This window comes from Bubalus bubalis, chromosome 2, assembly GCF_019923935.1.
Source record: "Bubalus bubalis isolate 160015118507 breed Murrah chromosome 2, NDDB_SH_1, whole genome shotgun sequence".
Classification (NCBI taxonomy): Eukaryota; Metazoa; Chordata; class Mammalia; order Artiodactyla; family Bovidae; genus Bubalus; species Bubalus bubalis.
Window position 1 is genome coordinate 146,432,324 of NC_059158.1, and position 7,101 is coordinate 146,439,424.

General features: G+C 43.1%; 1 non-coding gene across 1 annotated transcript; it reads right to left on the reverse strand.

Annotated features, from left to right (window-relative positions):
• Window positions 1–1,414: 1,414 nt before the first annotated feature.
• On the reverse strand, window positions 1,415–1,486 carry TRNAW-CCA. The gene has a single exon. It is a non-coding gene; the product is annotated as a tRNA-Trp (tRNA).
• Between the last annotated feature and the right edge of the window lie 5,615 nt (window positions 1,487–7,101).

A 7,101-nucleotide genomic window follows, 5' to 3' on the forward strand; every position in this document is an offset into this window, starting at 1 on the left:
TGTTTATAGATTACTTCTGCTGGGCTGCTTATGCAGGTGCAGGTCTCTAGGCCTCTTTGTTTTTTATTTTCTCTGCCTATTAGGAAAATGGAAACATATGGATTCCTGGTCTGGGCCCAGCAGACCTTATAGAATCATATCCCTCTTGCCTTCCTCACACATCTTCCTGTAATCACATGACTCTGAATTAGCCTCTTAACTCCCTGGTGGAAAAGCCATAATATGGGAAAATTCAATAAAACATATATGCCGTCTGAATGCCAAAGCACTTACAAAAATAGATGGGAACATGGTCATTTATACAACTGTGAAAGGAGAGTCTTAGCTGACATTGGTGATAAGTCACAGTTGCATAAAGAAACAGACATTCAACATGGCAGACATGAGCCTAGTGTTCAGGCAAACTAAGATTGTAAAGTCTAATTGGGAAGAAAGTAGCACTCGAGTGTAAAGAAATCACAGGCTTGAATCTGGATCTGCACCACCAATACCAACATTTCCAGGTTACATGAGCAGTTTGATGTAGCGATTTCTTGACTATTCTTTGCATGGAAGATGAAGGGTCTAGAGACATATGCAGAGTGTTCCCAGAAATGAACAGTAAAGCCCTGCTATAGGTTATATTCCCATGTCATAATTTTCTTTGAAAATAAATAACTCACCTACTGAAGAATGCATATGTTTTACGAAAATAGCCCACTACATTCCTTTAGGAAGAGGAAATCAGTTAATGTTCACCCAGGAGGCTGTCCACCATTCCCAGCAGAGTGCTCAATAAGACTAATAGGAACACGTAGTGTCTACGTTGCTCTAATTTTCAGAAAAAGAACATCCCTCAGGTGAAGATTATCATTTTGCTGTGCTTCTTCCATGCCAGTCTACAGACAGCTTAGGAAGGAGGTGAAACACACAGACATCCGTCCCCAGCTGCATCTGGATGAAAAGACAAATGCATCCTGTGAGGCTGCATTTGGGGGCCTCAAAGTGATTTGCACAAATTCAGACTAAAATATGGCGGGATTCCATGTGCTTCCCTGAGCCTTTCAGGAACACTGCCAAAGTTGCAGTCTAGAGGGAGTCACACTGTTGAACCTTGCCAATCAGAGTCTCTGACCATCTTCCTGACACAATGGGTGGGAAACCTGCTCTTCTGTCTGGATAGATTTCACTTGGGTGGGGCACAGACTTTCAAACCTTCAGAAGCTCTTCCCTGGACCCACTCTGGGATATGGAGCTAAAGTACCCCAGAAAGGCGCCCCCTGGTGGAGGATCAAAGAAGAAAGAAAGAAAGTGAAGCTCAGTCGAGTCCGACTCTTTGCGACCCTGTGGACTGTAGCCCACCAGGCTTCTCCGTCCATGGAATTCTCCAGGCAAGAATACAGGAGTGGGTTACCATTTCCTTCTCCAGGGGATCTTCCCAACCCAGGGATCGAACCTGGGTCTTCCACATTGGAGGCAGACGCTTTAACCTCTGAGCCACCAGGGAAGCCCTAAAGGATCAATGTAGGCAATAAATATATTGTTGATGGAGATTTGCTTGGTGAACACAGTGAAAGCAAAAAAAAAAAAAAAAAACAAATCACTGATAAGGATCTAGTGATAAAAATCCCTAGTGTTATTCAACTCCAATTCTAGTTCAGTCACTCAATCCTGTCTGACTCTTTGCAACCCCATGAACCACAGCACACCAGGCCTCCCTATCCATCACCAACTCCCGGAGTTCACCCAAACCCATGTCCATTGAGTTGGTGATGCCATCCAACCATCTCATCCTCTGTCATCTCCTTCTCCTCCTGCCCTCAATCTTTCCCAGCATCAGGGTCTTTTCAAATGAGTCAGCTCTTCGCATCAGGTGGGCAAAGTATTGGAGTTTCAGCTTCAACAGTCCTTCCAATGAACACCCAGGACTGATCTCCTTTAGGATGGACTGGTTGGATCTCCTAGCAGTCCAAGGGACTCTCCAGAGTCTTCTCCAACACCACAGTTCAAAAGCATCAATTCTTCAGTGCTCAGCTTTCTTTATAGTCCAACTCTCACATCCATACATGACTCACTCGGTCTTGTCCAATTCTTTGCAACCCCGTAGGCTGTAGCCTGCCAGGCTTCTCTGTCCATGGGATTCTCCAGGCAAGAATACTGGAGTGGGTTGCCATTCCCTTCTCCAGGGGATTTTCCTGACCTAGGGATCGAACCCGGGTCTCCTGCATTGCAGGCGGATTCTTTACCATCTGAGCCACCAGGGAAGACCCAACGAAGTTCTGCTTGGGAAACTCTTACAATGAGCCTCATGACTTGAACTTGGCTTTTCTCTTCCCAGATTCATGAGTCTGATTCCATACTAGGTGCTTCTCCAAAGAAAGCGAAACAAGGGAAGGGCAAGCAGTGGGATCCCTGACTTGGGACTGACCAGCCTCCATTGTGGTTCCAGTTTTGCTTTAAACATATAACCTCAGGCACATTGCATGACATCTAGCATCCCAATTTTCAAATCTGCAAAATAAGAAGTTTTGACAAGATAATTTCTTAAATGGCTTTAATCCTTAAATCTAAAACTCTACATATTATATGTTAAAAATAAACTATTAAGATGAGCTGCCCGTACCATGCAAATACAATGCTTGTGGCTCGGGTGAGCCCAGAAGAGGTTTCCCAAGGCGGCAAAATCGGTCCCTTCACCTTTGGGTGGACTCACCTTCTGACCATCGGCCCTCATCCAAGAGAAGGCTGGTCAGAAAAAAAAAGAATCGCCTGTGTTTTGTTATAGAAGCGTTTTCTCCCTTGGTTTCTTATCACAGGTAGGACGATGTAATAAATACTAATTAAAATAACCTGATGCAGCATCTTTCATCTTGACAAATAGCCTCGTCCCCCATCGTTACATAAACAAATTAGAAAAACCAAATGAGAATATATGGATCTAGGGAGAGCAAAAGAACAGGAGTCACACCCTGAACGGAGGCGATGCTACCAGTTCTACTGTGAGCCCGTGATCGCAGCTATTTCAAATGTAATTACCTCAGTCACCCCCCACTGGGCAGGGACTCTTAAGGTCTGCTAAGCTTCTAGTGCATGGCTTGTGCTCAATAAATGACAAATGCAATTATAATAATTAATAATTCATATATTAATAATGCAATCCCTTTCCCCACGCTCAGTAATTGCCCGCGACATGCCGTGCATACACAGGAACGGGTACTGCCAGGCACCCAGGAATTTCTCTACGTTTCCATAAAGCTGCATCTGAAAGTCACCTTGAAGAGATCACAGCCGCCTGCTAGTCTCACAAAGATGGCTGGCTGGCATGCTGCATTTTCTAGCCATCTCCTTCCCATGTCAGATATTTAGAACTATCTTTGAGAACCAGCCCCGAGAAATAAATGCCATGAAGACACAGTTGACATCTGTCTAGAAGCCTTACGGTGCCTCCCAGAGGCCCAGCCATCATGATAGGTCTCACGTCCCTGGCACCTCCTTTCTTATCCAAAACCTGCAAAGAGCTCAAGCAACCACAGTGTCCATCTGGATCCTCCCCCGGCAAAGCCCACCCTGGCAGCAGAGAGCCTTGAAGGCTCGTGGAGCCACTTATCTGGGGGTGAATTGGGGAACTCGATTTGGCAAATCCTCATCCCACAGTGAACAGATTGTTCATTTCGGAGGCAGTCACGAAAATCAAAAGCTCAAGCAGGTTATTAATATCCTAGCAAGACTTCCCAGAAGAGGGTTAATGTTGATCTCTTTATCTCATCTGTGTTTTCTTTTTTTCCCTGGCATTCTTTGATTTTTCACAATGCAGGTGATTCTACTCTGTTTGATCAGAACGCACTCAAGTTGTCTAATGAATTTCAATTGTCAGTTTATTTACTTTTCCAACTGGCCTCTCCTCCCCGGACATTCCAAGCAATTTCCAAACTGGGATTAAAGCTCAGTGTTTCAACCTCCCACTTCACCCCCTACTCCCCACCTCCTACCCACTGTGCCGGCCCTTCCCCCTCCACCCTCTCCCCCACAAACCCGTTTGCTGTAATATTAAGGCCGTGGTCAGCAGGAAGCACGGAGGCTGATGTCATCAGACAGCTCGCTAATCCTTCTGGAGCCCAGAAATGACTGACCTTTTGTTACGCATAAAATCCACTCCCACACCCTAACTCTGAGGGACTGGAAGGCAAGAGTTCTTTAAACTGATCATCTCGCTTCTTACAAATTGCTTTCTCACATTGGTTTTTTTTTTAGCATTACTTTTTACCAGGCTCCAAGTAAAAGCCAACTAAAATAAAGCTTCTGGTTTCACCTTCAGAGAATGAAGTGTATACAGAACTAACTTTCAGAATTAATTTTCTATGTGTTCATTAGATCATATTCATCAAGACAATGCTTAATTCGAGAGCTCTGTCAAGCATACTATTGCCACTGCACTACCCCAAATAGCGACTGGCGATAAGACCAGGATCCCAGTTTCCACATGTGCAGGAATCTGCTCCTTTCTGTCTTCCGTTCTCCTGGTGGAAGCTCTCTGTGTATATGTTTGGTGCACTTTATGCCTCATGTGTGTTACTAACTCAGTTGTGTCTGACTCTCTGTGACCCCATGGGCTGTAGCCCACCAGCCTCCTCTGTCCATGGGATTCTCCAGGCAAGAATACTGGAGTGAGTTGCCAGTTCCTTCTTCCTGACCCAGGGATTGAACCTGGGTCTTCTGCATTGCAGGCAGATTCTTTACCGTCTGAGCCACCAGGGAAGCCCCTTATGCCTCACAGGGGACTGAGTATGAAAGCCTTGAAAGATCAGGTTTTCTCTCCCCCCATGCTTCTGGTTCAGAATCAGTGTCAAAAGCATCTGTAATCCGTGTTAACACTCTCCTTAGAGGCCATTAAAAAATTATCTGTACCTTCAGTTCAGTTCTTTATTTTACTGAATTCCAGATTTCTCATTAAATAAAAAATTGCTCATCTGTAGATATACCCATAAAAGAAGCCCAGTATCACAAACCCATTGTCTTTCCTTATAAATCTCATCTTCCTCTCACAGTCTTTATACTAATTCAAAGACACTGCCATCGCCTAGTCCAGGGGTTAAAACTCTATTATAAAGGGCCAGTTAATAAATTGTTTAGGCTTTGAGACCATATGGTCTCTGTCACAATTACTCAATTCTGTGGCTGCAGTGTAAAAGCAGCCACAGATGATGTATCAGTGAATGGTGTGGCCGTGTTCCAATTAAACTTTATTTACAAAAACAGGGGATTGTCCAGTTGGGGCCCTAGGATTGTAATTTGTCAATCCTCTAGGCCAGAAACTGGAGAATCACCATCTTTTCTTCTCTAACTCCATACATCCAATCAACATATGAGCCTGCCAGTTATTACCTCTTAAACATTTCTGATATCTGCTCTTCTTCACCATTTTTAAGTTCTTAGTCTAAAGGGGCTTCCCTTGTGGCTCAGCTGGTGAAGAACCTGCCTGCAATTCGGGAGACCTGGGTTTGATCCCTAGGTTGGGAAGATCCCCTGGAGAATGGAAAAGCTACCCACTCCAGTATTCTGGCCTGGAGAATTCCATGAACTGTGTAGTCCATGGGGTTGCAAAGAGTTGGACACAACTGAGCGACTTTCACTACTTTAAAGATACTGCAACTGAAAAATTATAGAAGGTGCAAGAAAATCAATATTCAAAGAAAACTTATCAGGCATCCAGATTGGAGGATTAATTTATGTTTACTGTGTTTCATCAAATCTAAGATCCTATTGACTGTATTAATAAGATATATATTATTTTATGCGTGCCACTAAGAAAGACAAAATACAGCCAAAGCCATAATCAAAACTTTCTTTTCAGTTAGAACTTTATCTTACACTTCTTGAAAACATTATTTTAGACAAAGAAGACATAGTTTTTCATCAATTTTGTGCATACATGAAATATACATATATATGCAAAATAAATCGGTTAATGCATTCCTAAAACTTGTCATGAAGAGTCTGATTTACACATCATTTTCCTTCTAGAGTCATGGAAGTCTGTATCTTTCAGCTCAATAGACCATCAGGGTGATGGTAAGGTGGCATTTCTTAGAATAGTGCTCTATGATTGTTTCCAGGAATTCTCCCCAGCCCTTGACACATATTCAACAAGTTTTCATGCTGTCCCTTTCTTGATCTTACTAGAATGTGTCAAAGCAATGCTTGCCAACAACAGCTAGGACTCATATTCACTCCTCAAGGAGTCCCTTAGATTGTGATTCAAAACATTGAGATCTTCGGTGTCTAGTTGTGCCATCAGGAAGAGCAAACTAATATTCTCATGCCAGCAACGACAGCTAAATCTTGAATTTTGCCTCACAGACAGTGATTGCAAAACAATCCCAATTTCAGACAAGTTAATGTAAAAATAATGTGCATCCTTGAAGTATGGCATACATTTTAAGTTAGAACAAATGGTTATGGCATGTATGTAACATTTTTTATCACTCCCCACTTCAACCAGTTTTTTTATTAACTAGTTAACTACCCATCATTGTTATCTATAAAACAGTAAGTGCATTCCTGCTGTACACACCAAACAGGAATTTGACAAGCTCAGTTTTTGCTGGAGGTGAGATTTGGGCCTTAAATGACTCTCTTTCCCTGAGTATATGTCACAAGCAGCTACACTGTCTCACTGCCATTACCTTTGACAATCAGAAAAAAAGGAGAAGCTAGTTTTCCCTCAAAGCTTCTCCCAAAGGACTTGAATGGTTCTTGTTCCCCTACTGACTTGGCTTGAAAAGACTCAATCATAGTGGCAGAATGAGCACTAAGATTTTTCACACGGGGTGGTTTAAATTCTTTTTTTTTTTAATTGGAGTATATCTGCTTTACAATGTCATGTTAATTTCTGCTGTACAACAACATGAATCCACTATATGTATACATATATCCCCTCCCTCTTGAGCCTCCCTCCCACCCCCACCTCCATCCCATCCCTCTAGGTCACCACAGAGCACCAAGCTGAGCTCCCTATGCTACACAGCAGGTTCCCACTAGCTATCTATTTTACACATGGTAGTGTATATATGTCAATGCCACTCACAATTCAAAAAGACACATGTACCCCAATGTTCATTGCAG